This window comes from Pagrus pagrus (assembly GCF_965226575.1).
Source record: "Pagrus pagrus genome assembly, chromosome: 7".
Taxonomy (NCBI): Eukaryota; Metazoa; Chordata; class Actinopteri; order Spariformes; family Sparidae; genus Pagrus; species Pagrus pagrus.
This window is the reverse complement of record NC_140191.1, coordinates 33,400,538-33,424,904: the sequence shown is the minus strand read 5'-3', so window position 1 is coordinate 33,424,904 and position 24,367 is coordinate 33,400,538. Positions and strand designations below refer to the sequence as shown.

At 40.4% G+C, this 24,367-nt stretch overlaps 1 protein-coding gene across 3 annotated transcripts in view; it reads right to left on the bottom strand.

The window, feature by feature from the left end:
* The window catches only part of tsnare1 (T-SNARE Domain Containing 1), a 251,305-nt gene extending 230,521 nt beyond the window's left edge, over positions 1-20,784 (bottom strand). For 2 of the 3 annotated variants that reach the window (XM_084357776.1, XM_084357778.1), the window contains exon 1: positions 20,698-20,784. The gene's annotated coding sequence lies outside the window, so the exon portion shown is untranslated. Of the gene's footprint in view, positions 1-14,044; positions 14,136-20,697 lie in introns of those variants that run through there. The other variant, XM_084357777.1, reaches the window with a different exon arrangement.
* Between the last annotated feature and the right edge of the window lie 3,583 nt (positions 20,785-24,367).

Sequence of the window (24,367 nt, the reverse complement as noted above, 5' to 3'; positions counted from 1 at the left end):
AGCTTCCCCTGTATCCTGTTCTTATAGCAGGCTTTAGCCCTCCTCAGTTCCCTCCTGAGCTCTGTCTGGATTTCCTTCTGTGTGTCCTCATTGTCCCCTGCCATGAAAGCTCTCCTCTCCAAGTTCACCAGGACTTTGATGTCCCTGTTGATCCATGGTTTGCTGTTGGGGAAGCAGCAAACCTTCCTGGTGGGGACAACACTCTCCTCACAGAACTTTATTTAATCAGTGAGACCCTCAATGTCGTCACCGTAGTCCTCCTGAAACATCTCCCAGTCAGTTATCCTGTAACACTTCATCAGGGCCCCCTCAGCCTCAACAGACCACTGCTGCACAGCCCTGGTGGTGATGGGCTGTCTCCTAACAAGAGGCTTGTAGGAGTGAACTGTATCAGGCAGTGGCCTGATTTGCCTCCTTAACATTGGCATACAGTAAGTCCAAGGTCTTATCCCCTCTGGTGTTGCAGGTCACATACTGGGTGAAGTCAGTCAGTGTCTTTGAAATGTTAACGCGGTTAAAATCTCTGTTTGCTATGGCAAGAGCATTGGGATGCTGTGTCTGCAGGTATGCGATGGTGGAGTGAATGACGTCACAAGCACGCACCGCCACTGCCGATGGCGGAGTGCAACAATAACAACAATGGCTGCCAAAAAGTATACGGCACTGTAAATTGACGTGGAAGTTCAGGTTTACGGCTGCACATGGCAATTTACAGGCAACAACGAAAACTGCTGTGAATTGTCAGAAATTGACGCGGGCCTTGCTTGGCAGTTGTCCCCCCATGACCCCCCTCCCCCTAATTCTAGGGGAGGCTTTAACATGTAAATGAAAATGCTGTGAGCTATACACATGCAAATCAGGGTAGCAGAGGGAGTTTTACTCCAGGTGACATTTTTTTAAAAGGTATTAACTTCATTAGAAAATCTCTGGTATAAATAGATCAGGCTCAGTATAGCCTAATTATAGACTCTTAAATTTGAGCTTGAATTGATTTATTTAATGAAAGTATTGTAGATTAATTACTGCGTATGTCATTAGCAATGGCCAATGTTATGTAAAAAAGATACACAAACAATTTGTTTCAACAATTAGTTTTAATCAGGCTTTGCCACAAAGGTTTACTGAATGCAGCATTTAAAATGTTAATTATTGGTTGTGTAATAATATTTGTTAAATGCCGGTAAGAATAGGAAAGAGAGTTGCACAAATGTTTTGTGGATTTGTTATCCTTGGACCTTTTGTGACTTTGTTACTTTCGGGACCTTTCTGATTCCTGGATCACCTTCGAGGTCAAAGGACAGGGGGTGGAGGAACTGAGGTGAAGGGGAAGTGGGTGGAGCTGCGTGAGAGTGACGAGCGGAGGAAGACGAGAGATGCAGGTTGTCTACTGTAAAGTGAAAACACAAACTTTTTAATGAATATCTACGCCAGTTTGAGTGAAAGTGTTCGACCAGGACTCTTATAGAAACGTTATTGGTGATGGGTTCTGTCCGTTTGAGTGGACTACTCAGCACAAGACGACAGAGAGGAGTTTAAGTTAGCTTCTGACCTAGCGGCTAGCAGTGCTTTTGCATGGACTTTGCTAACAAGCTAGCAACAAGCGAACCTGATGAGTAAAGCCTGTGTGGAGCAGTGAGACCGATGGCAAACACAAAGACCCCGACGGGGCCGGATAGCGCTGCATGAGTTTCTCTTCAGCCCGGACAGCGCTACAAACCGGAGCAAGGGTAAGATATAAAGAATATACTTTCATTCTGCTGTATAAGGAAACAGATACGTTAATAGATACCGATCTTAACCGTTCATTTTGTTTTCACAGACTAACCTCGTCTCATAACGAGGCCGTGGCCTCCTGTTTGCCCGCAGCTATGTCCACAAGTCCAGATTTACATGACGCTGATAGTGACGCCATTGTGTGTAAGTAACTTTTACTGTTTTGTTCCTGTTCCTTCCTTGTTTAATTTTACTGTGACTTACGTTTTTTTGTTAATACCACTCTCCTGTAATTGTTTTCCAGCTGCCTGTAAGACAGTAAGACCGAGCTCTGTGCCTCGCTGCAGTCGAGATTAGAGGCAATTCCCAAGTACAGGGCAACGTGAACGCACCACAGACGTCTGCAAAATGGACCAAATTCAGACAGAATGCTGCCAGTTACCTCCAGCTCTGAGGCGGCAGACTGCACTGTTTCACTTCCACTCCACTCCATTTGCACTGTTTGCTGTAGCTACTGTTAATTTGTAATGCTACTGGACACTTGTAAAGTACCTATCTATCTATCTATCTATCTATCTATCTATCTAGACACTTCACGGTGCTGTAGGATAGGACTTCTCCTGAGCTTCCTGTTTGTTGTGTGGGCAGAATAGTACGTAGTTGTGTGTTTGTGTTTCTGCTAATAAAGCTCTGTCTTTGAAATTTTCCTTTCCTCAATAAATTCATTCATGTCCTTGATGGTAATAATAGTGTAGTCTATAGCATATCATATGATTGAATGAATGAATGAATGAATGAATGAATATATATATACATATATATATATATACATACATATATATATAGGGGTGGGGTCTACATTTATAATGACCCAGGGTGACCAATAGTGACAGATCTGCCAACCAATCACGAGTGATTTTTCATGTTTAAAAGTAGTGGTTTCATCAAATACTGAGTGAGGAAATTCAAGCCAGGCCACACATCCTCTGGCCAGGCGTGGTTTAGCTGCTATTCATATGCTAATTAGAGCCGTTTGCACCTCCGTGAGCTCCACATACATCATGGTTCGTTTCCGACAATTTTCGGCACAGACGAACGCCACGTTCACAGCCTGTAAATTGTCGTTAACTGCCGAAAATTAGGGAGATTTCCGGGCGTTTACGGGGCCGAAAATCCCACTTTTCATGCAGTGTTAGTCCCACAGCTAACAGTTCGACGTCTGGTGTGCATGTTATTGCCTTCATAGTAGCATGTCCCAGGTTGCACCATTTGGAGTTAACAAAGACAGTAAGTCCACCACCCAATTTCTTACCGCTTTGTTTGTCCCTGTCCGCCTGAACTAGCGAGAAGCTGGCTAGTTCACTAAACAGTCTGGTATCTCCCCGTTCAACCATGTCTCCGTCAGACACAACACACTGCACTCCCGGTACTCGCACTGTCCACTAATTACAGCTGAAAGTTAGTCCATCTTGTTAGGCAGTGAGCGTACATTCCACATGATAACCAAGGGAAGACAGGGCTCCTTCTCTGTCTTCTTATTCCTCACCATCGTTCCTGCTCTGGTCCCTCGCCTCCTTATCCTCAGCTCTCTCTGGATTTCCTTCAGGCATGCAACTGGTTGATCCCGGTGCTGGAGGAGCTCCTCTCATGAGTAGACCATGGCCCATTGTTGTTGTTGATTGGTGGTAACAGTGTCCGTAGTCCTGCACATTGTTGGTTGCTGCACAACTGTTTGTTAAGAGCCCTATAAATGTATGTATCTATCATGTGTTAGCATTTCAGTTAGTGTCACGGGTGGAATACTGTGTACTATCAGCCTTCTCATCAATGGGTCTCTACAGTGAACAGTGAACCACAGCCACAACTGAGAGGAAGAAAAAGAAAGTGCATATTTCTGGCACAGAAAACAAGTTGTATGTGTTGAAGATGCAGGTTGGAAAATACTTGCTATTAATTCTTCCTTTCAAATTGTCTTTCAGCAGCATGAGGACAGTGAAAGTTCATGCATCTATCAGCATTACACACGAGTGCCACCACAGTATTTCCATGTTTACAGCGATCAAAATGACTTCTTAACGTGCCCAATTTATGCACGACCATCAGTGGTATCGCTCGGCCTGGGATATCATTTGAAATGGAAGTTTGATATGTGAACACTATTGGAGTTTCATTATGGTGAACTGAGCCTGCATCATAATTAGACCTCACCGTGAGGATATGGAATGTAACGATTCTGTAAGAGCTGTCACTGACTTTATTTACAGGCTTTTGTAAATCATACAATCCATATGTTAAGGTAGTGAGGATGTTCCAGATGAGCTGACTGGAGAAGGAAGAGTGTGTGTGCGGAGACTGCAGTGTCTCACCTGAAAACACAGTCATGTCCACTGCAGCGATTTCACACACAACAACTAGATGCGAACAAAAAAACAGTATTCATTCTTTAATGCTATTTGATTTAATCTTGGATTTCTACCATTGATTATGCTAACTGGATCAGTTAGTTTCCAAACAGTCCGGCCCTCTCTGCTGCGCTCCGGGGAGGGAATGTGATGATGACAGCACTGACTGAGGAAATATTGATTTAAGATTTGAGTTGGCTAATATTTTTTTCAACTGAAAGGTGTTTATGGAATAACTATTACACTTCACTACAAGTGCAAATATGGAAGTGCAAGTAAGCAGCTGACTGCTGGTTTGAATGTTTATGACAATGTGGATCTATAATTAACGTTTGATATGAAGTGAAATTAAATGTTAAAACATCATTATGTGTATAATAATGCCTCTCATGTTTAATTTCTACAATCTGGCTTTAATTTACCACCTCTGTGTCGCCAGTCTCCCCAGTCAGAGGAAAGCCTTACTTTCCTCTGAAAAAAACAAAAAAAATTCACTAGGCTCGACACATATAAAATGATTTTTTTTTCACTCTGTTTCACACATGCAAATTAAAATTTAGATCTTAAAAAGAAGGCCCCAGAAAAAAATAAAAGAAAAGAAAACTCTCACCTGCCCCTCAGGGATATGTTTGGGAAAGTACTAAATGGTTGAGGGCAGAAAAATGGGTATTCTTAAAAGAAAGGGTGCAAAAAGTGTCTCTGGCACCAAAATGCATGAATGACATCAGATGTCAACAATGTGTAGAGCAGGGCCATTATTCTCAAAAATTAGCTGCTGCACCCAGGCAGCTGTGCAAGTCACACTACCAGGAGTTCAACTAATTTGAACTTTGAAACTGAATATACTGGCTGCCACAATGCAAGCCAGATGAGATTCCAGCATGTACAGGAGGCTAAAGTTATGATGGCAACAACTTCACTGTAGTGAATGCAGAGAATGGTAGGAAAGTTGATTTTGTGTTTCTCTAAATTGCTGCACTACCTCCTTCAAATCGATGTACTTTGACTTTGTCAGTTATAAATTAACAGCTCTACTGCGTGCGGTATAAATAAATCTTTTATAGGTCCACCTATCATTTTATATGGTTGAAAAGCCAGGACTGGGATCTAGTATCTTTTATCTACTTACTACTTACTACTACTTACTTTTCAAATCATAATTGAGTACTGACATTGTACTTTTACTCAAGTATTATTTTAATACCAATAGTTTTACTTGTAATTGAGTAATATCTCAGTAATGTAACTGTAATCATACTTGAGAACAGATTTTCAATACTCTTTCCACCACTGTGAATCTGCAGTGTACTTCTGTACTATGATTGCCAAACAAATTGCCGAAATTTGAGAAAAGGCTGAAAAATTCTGAAAAGTTTCATAAGTTGCATAAAACTGGACTTATCCTTTGGGCTCCAGGTCAGATCATTGTAACAATCCATAAACTGAGGTTGTGTCTGAGAGGAAGCAGCTGTACCTGTGTTATTGAAGCAGGAGTCCAGACACAACACACACAGTTCAGCCAGATGATTATCAATAACACTTAACAGAAGGGGAGCCGAGATGTCCCACAGCAGGACAAGAATGCTTTAAGGTAAGGTGACCTTGAGTCTCAGGTCTAAAGCACATTGCTGCTTTCATTTGTTTGAAAGGACCGAAAAGGTTGTCCTCTCTGCACTTCTTTGATTGGATTGTCAATGGCAGGATGAGTTTTCTGCTGCATGCTGCCGCCTTGCATGCATAGAAAAGTGGAGCAGGTGATGATCCTAAGGGGAAACTTTTCATTATTTCACAAACTCCTCTCACTAATCTGTGCATAACAACTGTGCCGTCTTTTCCTTCAGCCTCGCTCCCTCTCACTCCCAATCTGGCTGTGGCCTTTCTCTAAAGGACAGCGGAGCGTGCAGCAGACTTTATCTGGCCTCCTTTTCATCTGACCTTTGAGAAAAGTAGCTATTATGTTACCTCAGGGTTGTGTAACACACAGCCATATACCTACAGTAATATCTCAAGTCAGGCTATTCAACAGCTATGTCAGCTGATTGTATTTTTAGAATGGTGCTTCTTGAAAAAGAAAAAAAAAGGCAAATAAGAAAATAACCAGAAGGCACATGTTGGATTAGTTAAGGCTGGAGCATAATAACACAACTCATATGTCAGAGGGATATATTTTTGGTTCAAAAGAAGCACAAAGACGTCAGACACAGGATGTGAAGTCATGTTATAACAACCGCTGCTGGACAAGTCTGCTCTTCTTGCTTAAAGGCCATGTTTTCAGGGCTGTGCCATCACCATCATAAAAAAACTGTCAACTGAAAATTGATTGTTCTTGAATAAAAGAGATTCCTTCTTTTACAAGTTAGGCAAAACATACTGCTCAGTTCAAATGCTTACCCTTTTATTATTTGTTATTATTATGTCATCAGCAAAGTAACAGCAAAGGGCCTTCACTTAGTAGATATCCAGACAGCACAAAGTTATTCCAAAGTGGTATAATCATATACTTTATATACAACTGTTTTTACAGGCTGAGTAGTTCTCCCCATGACTAGTGACAAGTTTGACAAGCAAATTCTGCGCAATGCCCCGTTACAAGAACAGTATCAATTAAACAAGGGTGGTGGGGTTTTATAAGAAATGTCAGCATGATAGAGACTTTAACACAAGCTCTCAGAAGGAGCACCTGGCTTTCACATATTGGCCAAACTGTGTAATTACAATGTTTTGTGACTAAATTCCATAAGCTTACATTGGGGGAAAAACAACTGTACAACGGTTTATGTAATGAGTCTCACAACCCCATGAATTGACTCATTCACTATCAAAATTTTTCTCCATTTCATCTAATAACATTTGGAAATTTTAGAAGAGCCACACGATGAAATCATTTTATCCATATATGAGTTAGGGGGCAAAACCAGAAGTTAGCTGGCTCGGCTGGTGGAAGTCTTTACTGCACGTGATCTATGGGCCCCACAATGCGGATGATCCAAGTAATTTTGTACTAGGAAGTCAGACTTTTTTTGCATCAGGTGCCACTGAGCAGCTTTAATAGGAATAACTCTGACACTGTGTCCAGTTCTCATGATACATCCATGCTGCAAAAGCCGACTCTGTACAGACTTGGAGCTTGGAGCACTGGAGGGCTCTGGACCCCCATGAGAAGGAGGTTTTCAGGCCCAGGAAAAATTAAATCCAGCAGTAAATGCTGGTGGGCAATGGTGCCAGAATGAGCAAGAGAATCAGAGCTGGGTGTGTGGGCAATGAAACCAAGCTCAATAGCCTCCCAGTCAACATGGCCAGACCAGGACCAAAGCTTCCAAGCCGACCACTTTGATAGCAGGAAACACAATAGTGCTCAAGGTGATTTAAAGTGGTCCAACAAGGACTCTGTCACTGGGGACGACAAAGACCAGGCAGGTTTATGTGGGGACAGGAGAGGTGTGAAGCTGAAGCAGAGCGAGAGGAAAATCAAACATCAATCAGCACTCACAGACAGGACGAAGTCAGCATGCAATTCAGTAGACATCACTGCAACAGTTAATTTTGAACATTATAAACAAAATAATTACATATTGTACCATTAACATGGGAAGCTAACGCTAAAAAATCCCTCTTTCTCTACTGTTGTTATCAAACAGCTATTTACCAGAGGAACCAAAACAATCACACAAAATCATTGTCCCAAAGGTATAGTTTTTATTCATCCTGTTAGTTATGTTATCATCCTTTGTATGATGGTAGACTGTGAGTCCTGCTGTAAGTTGAGTTGTTTGATCCCTTCAAACTGAAACAAAACCTCTGACTCTGTCACGTCACCACTTGTGTGTTACAAGAAATCCATCAGTGCACTGAGCATTGTATTTCATTTATCACAGTCTACTCGAGGTAACAGAAGTATAGATATGTCCCTGGTAGTAACATGGCACCAGCAGTGGAATGCCAATAGGTCTCCTCAGGCCTTGTGGACAGGCCTCCAGTGACGCAGTCTGGTAATGGGCTCCCTGTTTGGAGCCGAGTGGAGCAGCCTGAGGACTTGGCCCAAGATGAGGAAGAGTAATGATCTTTGGCCGATGAGTGAGCCATGCTGTGGCCGCTTCCACTCTAGCAGTCTCATTCTGCACACCAACAAATGCACCGCATGGAGTCATCGCTCCAGTTGAGGATGTTTTCTGGAAGTCCCACTGAGAGCGTCTGAGGCTCAGTGTCTGGGATGTGCCGAGGAGCTCCTAGGGGAAACGAGCACTGTCCCGGGCCCTGGCATTTGAAAATGCTGTTCTTCCTGTGTGGTTTCTGGGGGGCTTCCTAGCCCTGGCTGCAGGACCATAACAGATGGCCAACTGGACATCCACGATGCAGCCTTCTGGTGCCATCCTCATGCCACATATGCTTCACCCCGCGGCTATGACTTCCTGGAGATTGCTTTCTCACAGTCCCTCACAGCCGTCACCATGGCTACACAATCCCAATTGTTGGGAAAAGACTTCAGCATGCACACACACACACACAGACACAGCCACACACACCAAAATTAAAACCTTCTTGGAGCCCTAAATCACCACATGCAAAGCATTCCGAAGCTACTGTCGGGTATTCTATTATCAGCCTAACACATATACATACCAGTATTACAAGACTGGTAATTGCCATCACTTTCTCTTAATATTCCTTAATATTCAGATTTCACATATCATGAAGCGGAATTGTTGTTACTAGATGATAAGATGAGTCTCAGTCGAGCCTCCACACAAGCTGACTCTTGAGTGAATGGATTTCACTCTGGTTATGACAAGATAATCAGAGACATTTTCAAACACAGTGCTGAGCAGTCATCTGTTCATGCTTTGGGAAACAATTGGCCCGCTTTGGCTGACTGATAAGCTCAGGCTAATCTGTGGAATACCTTGAAAGCAAACACGATTGATTATGTTACAATCAAATGGTCCCGCAGAGCATAGTAGATGAGGTATGCAGGCACATGGACAAAATGGTGGAAGGTAAACATGAAAGATAATGGGGTTTTTTTTCTCTCAGTTACAAAGACAGCATAGGCCAGGTGCATTAGGTTGAATGCTAATTAGTAGTATTTGTAAACTTTAGAAGGAACAGTCCAGCATTTTGGGAATTATAAATCAGAAGAGAATAATGGTATCATTTTTTTTATTTATTTTTTTCTTAATTGGCATTCACATTCTAGTGGAAATACATGTGCTGCTTTGCTCAGGGCAGGATCTGTAGGCGCCATCAGCAGGATGACATAATTTGTTAGTGCGGGTACACATCACTCTTGAATAATAAATATGTTTAACCCTTTAATGTACAAGCCATGCAAACCTGTTCTAATATTAACCATGACTCAAAAATGATCCATGCATACTTTTTTGTATATTAACTATATCAACTTTAAACACATGGGTCAAAAATAACACATGAATGCGAGTATGATTTAAAATAATAAATGAAGACATACTATGATGATAATGTCAATAACATAATAATTGTAACAGTAATTTGGACCAAATAATAATATATTTAATATCTGAAACATGTTTATTTGTCACTTTGTTACACATAACACTAGACCGTTCATTTTGTTGATCACTAATGTTAGCAAGCAGGAATATAGCATGTCTGCTGCTTGATTGCAAACAGTATTGGACATATTCTACAGCATATAGCTGTATAAGCACTGGCAGTGTCTCCAGAAATGCAAGCCATTGGCTCAGGTGTGCATGTTAGTGTCAGTGGCTGTGCTCATAGCAGACAGGTTTTGATTGGAGCTAAGGGAAAGTTTAAGTGGTGTAGAGGCAGTAAATGTACAGTACAGGTTACAGTTTTACCATGAATAAACTCTGCAGCTCATCTAGCCGAGAAGATCTCATGATTGAGTGGCTGCTATCCATGCTTTCACTCTTCATGCTAATATCCATGCTATCGCTATCCACGCTATTACTGCTGATTTTGCTAGAACAACAGTCTAGTTGTGATGGTAATGGATTGTCTGTTTGAGAAAAAATGTCTATTAAATCCATTAAACGGGAAGAAACGCTGGCTCGAGTGGGGCTTTATTGCCTTTGACCTAAAACCGTTTTGTCAAATGCTTATCTTGGCAAAAAACATGTTATTCTCTATCCTAATGACAGTCTCATTGAGTTAGTTCATTCAGTTTACGTAGTAATCTACCTGGAGTGTGTGTTCTTACTTAATTGGCCAGCCTTCTTTTCCATTGCAACAATATTTGAGCCAGGTTCAACCTTTTTCTACCAAGGGCTTTTTTTTTTTTTTTTGCAGAAGCCCCTTGTAGTAGCATACTCGCATACATTAATGAGAGGATTGAGTGTTTTCAGACAGCACTAATGCCAGTCTGAGTTATCCTGCATCCCCCATCTTTAATCATAGCACAAACAGTAGCCCTCAGCCATTGGCTCGACTAACAAAGGTCAGCTCGGCAGCTCGGGTTCAAAGTTCAACAAATTTAAACATTTGGCACAACACTGCTATGCATATATCCATTGAGGATGCCATACAATAAAAATAGATCACATAAACAATTATAGAGAACCCAAGATGTGTTTTTTCTCAGTGATGTAAACGCCACTTTACATTTTTTATTTATTTGAATTTTATTTAACAGAGACAATACAGTTTGACTTAGTTCAAATACAGAATATGAAACTAATGTGCTGCACAGAGTGTATAGCTATTGCTATTTTTTCTATGGGGCTTTTACAGTGTCATTAAAATATGCAGCTTTCAGTGGTCAGTATCATAAACCTCAAAACACAATAGAAAACTTGGATGGACGATGGGTCTGGGCCCAGAATAGACCCCATTAACTTGAGCAGATTCCAGACATAAGGATTCACACCAACATAAGAGAAGAGGTCCAGGAATATTTTCTCACAGTCTTTAACATCGCATTTTTCAACACTTTTTTTGTGGGAGATGATGCATGGATCGTGATAAAAATAAAAAATTCCTGTATATTTAGGTGGCTAGTATCTATGAGTGAGTACAAAAGGGGACGATTGGGCCTTGGCGGAGGAATGCACTCTATTGGATGCCATTCTAGTTAAGATATTAATTGTTGTAGTTCATATTTTCCTCCAAAGCTGCATATTCCTGGATTTGTGTGAGGGTGTGTGTGTGGCCCAAAGACAACTTTTTCCCCAACACCTATGAAACAAGTTTATTTGGCTATGGCTAAGACAGCATACAAGTATATTTCCCCATAATGTCACATATGCTTGAATATTTCTGCAATTGTACACTATTTAAATGCATGTTTTATAAAGAACAAATCTCGATCCACAGAGTCACAAAGATCTCAGCATCATACCATACAAAACCTGTTTAATATGTTGAGAGAAATAACACAAAGAATCAGAACATAAAAACACCAAAGTCTCAGCAAATTTACACAAAAGCACACACTCCACTGGTCAGACCTTGTGTGTGCAGTGACACTGTACACAAAACTGTTGCAAGTAGAACTTTTCATGTCCTCATCTTTATATTTTGGTCAGACACATGAGTAATTACAAAGAGACAACACAGACACAGCAGCTCATTATCTGCATTCTGTTGTTCCATCACTCCATTCTCTGGGGAGGGTAAACCATGGCATCTCTATGCCCTTGCCAATACTTTGTGGAACAAACAAAGTTGTGAGGCAGAACCAGGAACTAATTTCATTAGCGGCTGCCATTTGTGACTGATTACAGGCTGTTCTCAGTGGCTGGCAAGCAGGTCCAAAGTTCTGGGAGGTTAATAACCAGTAACAATCAATTACTTAACCAATCTGATATGATCAATGGGGTTTCCAATCCAGCAGACAGCAAGATCAGTAGCAGAATATGATAAAACCTCAAAACATGCCGCACACTCTCCAGGAGCAATGAGCTGCAGATGGACTCTGTCCATTAGCAACATGGAGAACACACAAATGAACAACTGAAACCTAAGAAAAATAATAATAATATATTAAACAAAGTTCATCAAGCAAAACTATCCAACAGCACCACGACAACGAAGCACAATCCACACAGGAAAAATATTAGTCTAATGAATAAAGAGCTGAAGATGAATGAAATCTAATGGGCACATTAGGATGAAACAATGAACAGATGCATATTAAAACAAAACTCCCAGGCAGAGGTTGGATCACAGTGCATCTGCATTCTCAAAAAAAAAAAGAGAACAGTGCACCAGCAGCATCTTAATTAGTGTACTATCAGCCATCAGTAGGCCTCCCCTGTACTGCCGTGCATCTCTGTCCACATCAGGACTGATTATTCTAATGATGTCTAAACCTCTGTCCGGCCATTATTCACACATCACAGAGCCCGGCCTTGTTATCTCTGATGCCAAGGCCTCTTGTCTCCCTGAATTCACAAATTTCCCCTTCCTCTCTGTCCTTACTAAAGGTCTCATTGCCATCCAGTATTCAAGTCAATCACTTAAGCTATTAGGTGGGCTGCAATACTCATTTATACATACTTTTCTGACTGGAAGAAAGAAAATCTTTGCATTCCCTTAGCATCTTGTGTCTCATAACAAGACTAAAGGTGCCTGCAAGATGTTACGGTGTTAATTAAATCCAGCAATATTACGATGTTGCACATAGCAAATATGGGGTGTTTGCTATTCTAGAGGTGAATATTTATAAACACTTCATCCAAAATTGTTATTCGGGAAAGCTCAAGTAAATTACGGATTTAAACATACCAGCCACATAAATATACCTGATTATTTTCATCAAGACCCATGCATTATTCCTTGAGAAATTAGCGAAAATATTAAAAAAATAAAATAAAATAAAAAGAAACGCCCTATCTCACAATGTTAAAGATGTCCGTCTTTTGATCCGGATGTGCATCAAAAGTTAATGGGGTCTATTCTGGGCCGAGACCCATCCTCCATCCAAGCTTCATGGAAATCAGTTTTGTAGTTTTTGTGTAAAATACCAGACAATTTTAACATCAGCATTATTGTAACACTTGTTTTCCCCTAAAGCTAAGGTGTGGCTATATGGAAACTAAATGCCCACATAGCATTCAGCTAATGCTATACTCTTACTCACATCTGACTGTGAACTGTCTGCAATAAACTCCACCAGAGGAAAATGTTCGAAAACTTTGCTGAGATGATGAGGCTTCAGCTCAGCAATCATATTTTCACATATTTTCCATTTGTTTGGGAAATAATGCCAGACACATATGGTGGTTGCACTTGCAGATTTGCACAATAGAAGAGTGGACTGTTGGCCTTGGTGGAGGTCTGGGCTCTCTGAGTGGCCCCTCATTGTGTGAAAAACACAATGTCTAAACAGGCTGTGTGGTATTTTGGCAGTACCCTGAGCCCAATGCACAATCACTGTTGTGTAGAAAATTAAAAGTTCACTGCATTTTTCCTGTATATTTTTCCTGTATTTTTGAAATACCCAATAATATTGATCCCCAGAAGAATCGCTACCTTAACATGGTGGAGGGGTTTGTGTGTCCCTGTGACCCTGGGAGCTATGTAGTCAGGGGCAATAGCTCCTGGTAGGATCTCCCATGCCAAATTGCTATTAGGGGAGGGACCAGACTAAGAGCGATACAATAAGACCCTTTTATTTAGCATAGCACATAGTACATCGCCTGGTATGGGGAAACTGGGGCCTATTCCCCTCCCTGGAGCCAGACCAAGTGGGAGCTTGCTTGCGAATGTCTGGTGGTCGGGCCTCAGCCTGAAATTGGAGCCAGATGGGGAGAGAGATGGGGTTGGATGCATTGTGTATTGGGCGGCGGGCGAGGGTGGAGACCTGGGTGCCCTGACCCCTGGCTTCGCAGACTGGCTTTTGGTACGTGGAATGTCACCTCTCTGGCAGGGAAGGAACCGGAGCTGGTGCGGGAGGTACAGCTGTACCAGCTAGATAAAGTTGGGCTCACCTCCATGCACAGTGCTGGTTCTGGAACCAAAATCCTGAAAAGGAGAGAGTCCACCCCTGGTTAAAAGATGCCAGGCGGGTGTGGGGGAACTCACAAGCTCCGGCTGAGCACCGCCATGTTGGAGTTCTTCCTGAGGAACGAGAGAGTTGCCTCTTTGTAATTACATAGCCAATCTGAGAAAACTTTGATGAATGACAGTTACATGTCAGAGCAATGTGATATGTTACTGGGTTGATTTTTGCCCTGTAGAAAAGTCCACATAGTAGGGAAATATGTATTGACAATGGGAGTATGTTTACTGTTGACTGTATGATGGTTGTTGGATAGTAAAGTTGTTGTTAGTGTCATCACTGCTGAAATAATCACACCATACCAAGCAAAAGCAAATTGTGGACACAGTGTGACTGTGACTGTCTGCCAAAGGATGGTGATGTATTTGTACAAACACCACAGCAGATGGCAGGTTTGAACGATAGCCATACGTAAACATTATTCACAAATGGATGGAGGCTGTGGATCTCATGTCATGCTGACACAGCTGAGTGTCAGGGTGTGTCCCTTGTGGAGATTTCAATACTGCACACTAGACCAGTCATAAAAACCATGCTGTAAAACTGTGCTGTCCTCAAATAGATATGACAAACAATGCTACATCATTGGCATTGCCAGGAGAATTTGGGGACCCTGAATTGAGGTCAGAGGTCATAGAAGGTTGACAAATCCCAGTTTACTGTCTTCTTTTGAGGTTTCAGATTCATGCCATATTACATACAATGCAATGGGCATATTTAAGTTTGCAGTTCAAATTGTGCAAAGTACGCTAATGCTGATGATCTGGGCCGCAACAATTTAGCTAGTCGGGTCTTCATTTGGTGCAGATTACACAATGAAAACAGATAAATTCAATGTTGATGAAAGCGATGGAGTGTAAGTTAAATTATTGGGAAAATTTTACCATCTATAGGTCAGCCTTTACATTACTGCTCCCTTTTTAAATGCCAGGAGAACATAAAAAGCTGGATGTCATCTAATCTACTCAAGGTAAATAGCAGTAAAACAGAGCTCATGGTTGTGGCTCCCAAGGCTGCTTTAGAAAGTTGGAGATCTTCTTCTCGACGTGGACTGTTGCTCCCTCTGCCCATCCCCAGAAGCCCACAACATAGGTGTTGTGCTGGACGCCACCCTCTTATTCTAGTCACACATTAAATCTATCAACATATCTGCTCTCCAGATGCCAGACTCTGGCCATCACTCTCACCTTCTGTGGCAGGGATCCTTTTTCCTTATTCTTTATCAGCTATTGCAACGTAGTCCTGTCAGGGGTATCCTGCAAATCCCCTCATTCACCTTTACTGGCCCCCATTTAAGTCCTGTATCACCTATAGAATCCCCCTCTTCACCTACAGATCTCTCCATGCCTTCCCAGACAATCCATGTGATGAGGATAGGTCCAGCAGCTATTATTATTATCATGATTATTATTATTATGGCCATCAAAATAAATAATTACAGAAAAATATACGTGTTAAAGGCAGATTACTCACGCTCTGTGATGCCCCTTGACCTTACATCACTGAACACGTTCGACAGCAGCTTTGTAAACATGATGGAGGCAGATGACTAAACACTGCTGAGCATAATGAATGGAACAGTCCCACTCCAGCCAGTGTTTCCAACTGTGAAACCATTAACATTCTTTCTCAAACCGACAATGGGCTGTGGTTAATAGTCGGACATTATACCACCGCTAGCAGATGCTGTCATTTCAGCATGATTAACATCATTAGCATGGATAGCAATAGCATGGAAATTAACACAGATACAAAAAGCATGGATGTTAGAAGGGATAGTGATAGCTGTTACTCAAACATGAGGTCTTCTTGTCTGGTAAGGAGCTGCAGAGTTTATTCATGGTCAAACTGAAACCTGTACTGTACATTTACTGCCACTAGACAACATCACTGCTAAACGTTCCGTCTGCTTGTGGCTAACAGCTGTCAGCTCTGAGCTCAGCCACTGACCGTCACTCTCCACTTACACACTACAAACTGCCCTGTTCTTAAAGGAGCCACGCCACTCTTAATACACCACAAGCTAACCTGTGGTGGATGACATAAACGTTCCAGACTCTACTGTAGTCCATTCCATTTTTGTGACAGCTTCATCTTTTTTAAGTTTGCACAAAATTAAGTTATTTAAAAAAAATGATAAACCATTGTCAGGAAAGATCATAAAAATACCGAAACACACTGGAGTGGGGCTTCAAAGAATGCCCAGATGGAACTGTTGACAGAAGCACCTTTTGTGCAACTTATGCAGCAAGGACTTTTCTAACCATCAGAGTACTACAAGCACAAAATATCACCTTATTTTAAAGTTGCAGGTGCATGAAATCCAGCACATAGCAATTAAATATCTGCAGACACGGTTAAAATGCGTCATATTCAGAGTTCAGAGACTTTAAATGCGGCATTGTCATGAGATTCCACCTTTTCCACAAGTTAGTTTGTGAAACTCTGCCCTAAAAGATCTGTCCCAGTCAACTCAGTCCTATTATTGTCAAGTGGAATTGCCTAGGAGCACCAACAGCTCAACCATGATGTGGTAGACAACACAAACTCACAAAGCCAGGCCACGGAGTGCTGCCTCTGGAAGCAACCTCAGCTCATCGGAAGCTACATGAAATGGGTTTCCATGTCAGAGCAGCTGCATGCAAACCTCACATCAACATGCTCAATGCTAGGCTTCAGCTGGAGTGGTGTAAGGCTTGGCGTGACATGACTCTGGGGCAGTGTCAACATGGAAAACATGGTGTATGCCTAGATAATGCCACCTATCAGAATGCACGTTTTGAAGACGTGGTTTGACGAGTTTGATGTGGAGGAACTTGACTGGCCTGCACGGAGCCCTGACCTCAACCATGTTTTGAAAACCTTTGGGAAGAATTATAATGCTGGTTCTCGTCCAACGTCAGTGATCTCACGAATGCTCTTCTGGCTGAATGGGCACAAATTCCCAGAGACACACCAAAATCTTGTGGAAAGTGTTTCCCAGAAGAGTAGCGGCTGTTATAGCCACAAAAGTCAGTCTGTTTTAAAGTGGCTTCTCTTACATGGCATTAAACAAACGCTGTGAGACAGAAAAACCTTCAGTGTCCACATAGAGACCCAGTCTGCATATGTGGTGACCCAACACTATGTCCCAGCTTCCAAAACCATGGTTAATCTAGTATAAAAATGTATTCACTAATATTGTGGTACACTGTCATGATTATTCAGTGATGATTCAAACAGCAGATAATTAAACAGCAACTAGAATAACAAATAAGAACAAGAAAAAGAAGAGCGAGTGGCTGTCCAGTTCAGCTAGATGAGCAGTGAGTCATGCAGTAAACGCCCACCATCCAGCATCCTGTTACATATACTCTGGCAAACACACCACAGAGTAGGAATTCATTTCAGATATGCCCAAAAATCTGGAGAGAGTTCAGATTATATTAATAAACTTAAGCTAATACGCATCTTCTTTTCCAAATCTTATAACTTATGTAATATGTAAATGGTACATCTGATGAGGTGAAGCTCATTTGCAACACAAAGTTGTACACCTACACACACTGCATGGCATTCTGTATACATAAAACTTTCACTTCCTCCATTCCTTTTTTAGCCATCAGGCATAAAGGAAGTTAACGCTTATCTATCTTAACATATCATGTATTATATATCCATGATACTAACTATGGCCAAATAGATCATTGAGGAGTCAGTGTTGCGTGCAGAACATCTCAAGTCTAAAGTAACCTCATTGTGTTGACATACAGGACTCCACTCTCTACAACAACTATCTAATGCACCCTCTACCATTTTAGCTGGCTATTTGAGGTGCCAGAACACTCTGCTCTCCCACTGCTCTGACAGTGCTGTTGACATTGTTTCATTCACTACAAGTATCTCCACAATCATCATTGCTGCTGCTGGCTTAGCACATAAACCAGCCCCCTCTCCACCCAAGCATCCACCAAGTGTGTTGATACCACGGCTCCTTCAATCACTCTTCTTGAAAGAGTTCTCAGCCAAACATTAACTCTACTACTGTGCTATTTTTTCTAATTGTCAATTATTATTTATCATTAATTATCAACTATCAATTCTATATCAGTTGGCTGACTGTGATTTCATTGTTAGTGCTTTTCCATTTAAAGTAACATTTCTGAACTATTATTGATATTTAAAATTCTTTCCTGACCCCTGGAAATTACAGTTGTCAAGAATGAACTCTGAAATTGAAATTTTAAGGCGATTTCAACAAGATGTCCTGAGAGTTTTTATTTTGATGGCCATCCCATTCCAATTAGTGAACTACATGTACGAAGACCATGTGATAATACAGATCATGTGATATACATTTAAACCTTGAGGTTTATATTTATATAAACTGTTGTCATTCAGCACATTGGATTGGAAATGGAGTCATTATGATAAGGTTAAAGGTGCTATATGTATGGAAAATTGATCCGTGAGTCTCACTCCCAACTTGTCAAAAACTGACGCTTTGGGATGGCCGCCGACCTGTCCTGTAATCAGTTTTTGACTAAATGGGAAACCCAGTGTCATTATCGGACAAGTTGGGAATAAGACTCAAAAATATTTTTTTTCTTACAAATAGCACCTTTTAAATTTGAGGGTGTTGTGTTGGTTTGTCTGTGTACTCACACTGCCATAAAACACAGAAAATGTGTAGTTGTATTGATGTGAGTCAGTAAGACCTTGACTAAAACCTTAAAGAAAAACTGCTCACTATTTTTTTCACTGTACAATTCAAATAGATTCTTGCTGGTTTATGATATTAAAATAGGTGATTAAAAACCCTAGAAACATAATGTGTCTAAAAGTCAGCTTATTCTGTTTATATTAGATTGTATTTGTCTGCTTAGATTTAAAGGTTGGTTCAGCCAAATTATCTGCGCCCTCCCTAACCAGTAAATTATGTAATAGACCTGCCAATCCACTAGACGTCACGTTTTGACCTGGCTAGGCATGTACATCAAACACATGTATGAAGTTGCAGTGCAAGCAGGGGGGATAATGGTGGGAGTAAAGGACAAATGTAGCATAAAGAGTGAAAAAGTCCACCTAGTTGGGTAAGCCAAACAAAGAACTTTCACAAAGGAGACTGAGGTTCATTTCCTGTGTGAAATGTCAACATTGATTATTTTAGTCATTATTTTAACCGAAACCAAGAGGTTTTGGTGCCTAAACCTAATTAAACTGTGGCTGTCACCTGAAATGTTCCTCAACGAGCCGTACATGTATTATATTTGTCATTGCTAATATACTGTGTTAATGTATACACTATATATTGTGTTAATTCACTGAGGAATTAGAATATGTACTTTTTATGCAGCCCAGTTGGCAAAATACAATGTTAGCAATGCAAACCACGGATTAGTTCAAATTTTCATACGTACTATATTATGTTCACAGTGCATGCATATAAGGTGATGTTCATGTCAGGAGGTGGTTGTGATGGCTTTACACGATAGGCAAGAAGGTTTGTTTCAACATTTGTTGTGTGAAACCAATGGATATTTTAACACAGCATCCGGACATTGTCCTGTTGTGTTTGTGGCAACAAAACTGGTTGTTTTTAACAGGATGTCGAGACATCTCCAGTTATGTTTGGGGTGAAAGAAAATTGTATTTTATGTCAGAAAAAACAGTGTTTTTCTAACCCTGACCAAGAGGTTTTTCTGTCTAAACCTAATCACATCATAAGGAGAGCATTGCCACAACTTGAATCTGAAAACTGAACCTAAGGAAATGTAAACGTTCAACATATCTTTGATTTACAGAAACCTACATTGCCAACATTTATCCTGGAGATTGGGCTGTTCTATGCCCAGGTAAAGCAAAATATGAGAAAGACATGGACACCAGGGGGCCTTTTACAATGCTTTGGAGTGATAGCAGACTGCACTGTGATGTACTAGATAAAACTCTGAGGTCTATAACGTATGTTGACCAGTCAAAATGTGTGCCTCTCACACATAGCTGGTGGTTGATCCGAAATGCAAAAATGTCTTAGGTTCACCATCCGTTAAGAGTCCTACCTGTTCTTTTTAAACCTTAGTAAATCACAAAAAGATATTAAACTTAAATCAGAAAAATACTGCCTCCAAAAACACAAACCCAATTCTCAATTCTCAGGAAAGTTCCTGAGAAACAGAAAGCAGGAATAATCCATGTTTGGCCTCCTTACAGAGAAACAACAGATAGCTCTTATATTAAAAAATGAACTGGTTGTAACACACTCTCATACCATCCCTCCTCTCTATCAGATTTTTGTATGTCTCCAACAATGTGGCATCTATCCATGTACACACTGCTCACGCACAACCTCAAGCACAGAATGTTTACAGCAGATAGATTTACACACTACAAACATCTGTGCTGCCTTGTTGTGAAGAGAAAGCAACGCATCCCTGATGGCCTCCCTTCCCCCTATCCCTGCCTCCCATCCTCTCCTCTACTTCCTCTCTTCCTCCTCCCCCTCCTGCTCCTCCTACTAATCTGTCTCTGTGTGAGGCTGCAGCATCCGTCACTAAATGCAGAATAACACAGGGTTAAAAGGAGGGATTCCTCCAGCTTTACCTTTCAGCGTAGGGAGTGATGTGGGCTGTGATTTAGCTCAGATGTTGCTGCTCCTCAGCCTCGGCTAACAACATCATATGACCAAGAACCACCTGCTCCTGCCGCCTGGTCATATGACCAGATTAAGCTGTGGCAAGGATCTCTGGGATTTGTAGTTGAGGGGATGAGCCAAATGGGATTACATTTTAAATACATCCTGTGTGGTGACTAAAAGGCAGAACTGGATATAGGTGAGAGATTTGAATTAACTAAACTCTAAAATGTATCAAAGATCTATGATCTAAGATCAATATGTGAAGATATTTTGATACAATTATAAATATTTATTACAATTATTATATGTAAAGAAGTTTGCCAATGATAATACTTAATTTGGGCCTTACAATTTACATTTTAGATAAAGAGACTAAAAGACATTATGCAGAGGAAATTAAGCCCTCTCCCTAACAGTGCCAAACAGGCAGACTCTGATGCCTATTGCATATGTCAAATCCCAACAACTATGGTTTCTCTTTAACAGTGCAAGACATAATTACACAGTAATATTATTACATTTCAAATATATAAGCATTTAGACCTTAAGATTGTATGTGTAAGTATGGTAAGTTTGGCACAGTTTGGTATTTTACTTGGCAAGGATGCAGTTGTCTAAAGGAGGGATTATACAGCCTGGTCTCACAGCAGGCCTCATTGTTCCATGGTTTGATTATTTCTACTTAATAAAAGTACTAACAAGTGAGAGAGCCATGCCATTTAGAATGTTAAACATCAGGCAGTGTTTTTAATTTGAGCAACCATATTATGTGCACTCAAAGTCACTGTTTTTGGCAAATTATTTTCTGCCAGTAAGTATTTCAATTAGATGTACATTTTCAATCTAATATTATTTCAAAAATTCAATGTCACATTGAAGTTCTCCTGTCATGCTGCCTCAATATAAATTAATGAAATAACTGACTCTAATTAAATCAAATGGATGCCGACATATACATGAACATGTGTTTATTCAGTTTTTACATATAAAGTTAAGGAGGACTTCTAAATACATCATAATCTGTTTTTCAAGTCTTATTTATTTATGCAAATTGACTCAAAATGATAGAATAACTGAATTAATTTGACATTTACATTGAACTTATGTAAATGGAATTTACAAAATACTTAAAATCACTGCTTTAGGCAAATTATCTTGGGAAAGTTATTATTATTATTATCATTATCATTATTATTTTAAGCTTATTTGTCTTTTACTGTGCTGGAACAGTGCACATAAAGAATATTTGTTAGGTTTACCAATTGACTTGAATGAATTCTGGTTGTTCTGGTTGTTTGCTGTACGTGGCTGAAGAAAAAGAAGAAGGGTAAATAAAGAGGATTACCTTACACTTAAATCGACTCAAACTTAAACAACTTCAAACAAAATGAATGATGTTTGATGTTTGACCTACATGATCATCATTGCACATTTACATTTGCTAAGTTTGCCATTTTATGCAATTTCAATTATTTGATTTGTCTTAGACTTGTGGCATCTAGTAAATCATTATTGTTGTTATCATTATCATTTTTATTACATTTTACAGATGAAAAAGTTCTGTATGAGTGCAAAATGCAAAAACTAGGACACTCAGGTCTGTTTGGCTCAAGGACACACCATTGGGCACAGACTCAAGCTGGAGCTTAAGTCTGACAGTGTGTCCAGCTGGGCATCTTGTCAGAGCCAAATGTAACCATTCTCTCACCAGATCTGGGCCACTCCCTTTTGGCTTCCTGTTTGCCATGCCTGGTTAGCAAGAGACATATAGAGCACTGAAACAATAATTTTCTGGAAGCTGATCTTTGAAACTCTTGTGAACTGTGAACTCTTGAAACTGTTGTGTTTTATTATCATACAGTGTGAGGCTACTAATAATGAAGGATATGGCAGGGTTGGTATGCAACTTCTTCAGGAACAAAAATCCACCCAGAAAGCATTGACAGTGTTGTTGACTGTTCGCTAAACCATGCTGGTAAGTTAGGGACTGGATGTATAGCTCATACAGTAGTTAGAGCAAGAGCATGAAGAGCCTCCAAGGTCACTTGACCTGTTTCTCAGTAAATTGCAATGCCTCTGGACTCTGACATTTGTATTTATATATTCATTATCAACCATTCGATAATGAACATATATATATAATATTTGAGCATATTTGAGCATTTTTACAGTAGGACCTATGGCCAATGAGCCATTGTTTAACATTTTAATTTGGGTGAAAAATACATAAGAAAAAGTATTTCTTACAAGAAAAGATTTACATGACCCAAAAGACAACAGCAGATTTGGGATTTCAGGATTTGCTTCGATCCTGAGTTCTGAAGGTTAACTGGTCGCAGCTGCCAGCTGAGGCGATCTAATGGACCGATTTTGGTAAGAATGAATCATCTACACAGGGCCCAGATTTAAAGATACGAAAAAGCCCCTTAATCTTAGAGAACAGATATTACTCCTGATCATACATTTCAATAAATAGAAATAATGAAATGATGAATTCATTAATAATTAATTAATATATATATATACGTATACGGCCCGCGAGACTGTTTGGTCCGGCCCGCGAGACAATCCATAAGTGTACCCACAAACAATTAATTCAGTAAAAATTATTTCAAATGTGCAATTAAATGCCCCCGAGTCTGGTGTCTGTCTTTCCGGGCCATGAGCAAGGTCATTGAACACAACATCAGCGTAACTGTCATCGCGTCGTGTCCTCAGTGATTGACAGGTGACAACAACGTGTGGAGACGGAACATGGCTACTAAAAAAGAGAAGTTGATGCGGAGCGTCGCTCTTTCCAGGACAAATGGACTTATGAATTCTTCTTTGTGGAAGTGAGAGGCTAGCCCGTGTGCCTGGTGTGTGGGGACGCGCTGGCCGTGATGAAAAAGGCAAACCTTGAGCGTCATTACAGCGCGAAACATGCTAAACATGCTAAACTGGATGACCTGAAAGGACAGGAGCGGTGGATAAAGTTGTCGCTCTCCGACGGAGTTTGAGCGGCCAGCAAGCAGCCTGATCCGAGCCGCGAGCGGACCAGGACAACGTGACGCAGGCTAGCTTCATGGTCAGTAGCTAATTTAGTAATAGCCTTATATGAGACAACTCAGATCAGTCATTTTCGAGTGATTTAAAGTTGATATATGACATTTTAGGTTGCTGATTTTTTTTAAATTTCACATCAGAATGCTCTGAAATTTGTCTACTATCAATCTGAGGTGAAGTTGTTCAGTGGAAACAGGGAGTTTTCTTTCAATAGCAGACTGAATTCAGGGGGAATATAACTCAGATCTTTCATGTTCGAGTGATTTAAAGCTGATATATGACATTTTAGAGGGCTGAATTTTTTTAATGTCATGATTTGAGGTACATTATAAAGTTATCTACTGCTCAAACTACTAAACATCAGTGACTATAAAACCAACAGGAACAGATTATTAAAAAAATAATTGGATTAAAACAATAAGATACACTGAGATGGATCAAATTAGCTAAAACATTAATTAATGGTCATGATATTTATGTTATTCCAATTAAGTTAAAAAGGACATAAAAATATGTTGTGAGCTGCTTACCTTAAAATAAATAAATAAATCATGGCCCCTGAGGGATGATATGAAAATTGAAATGGCCCTC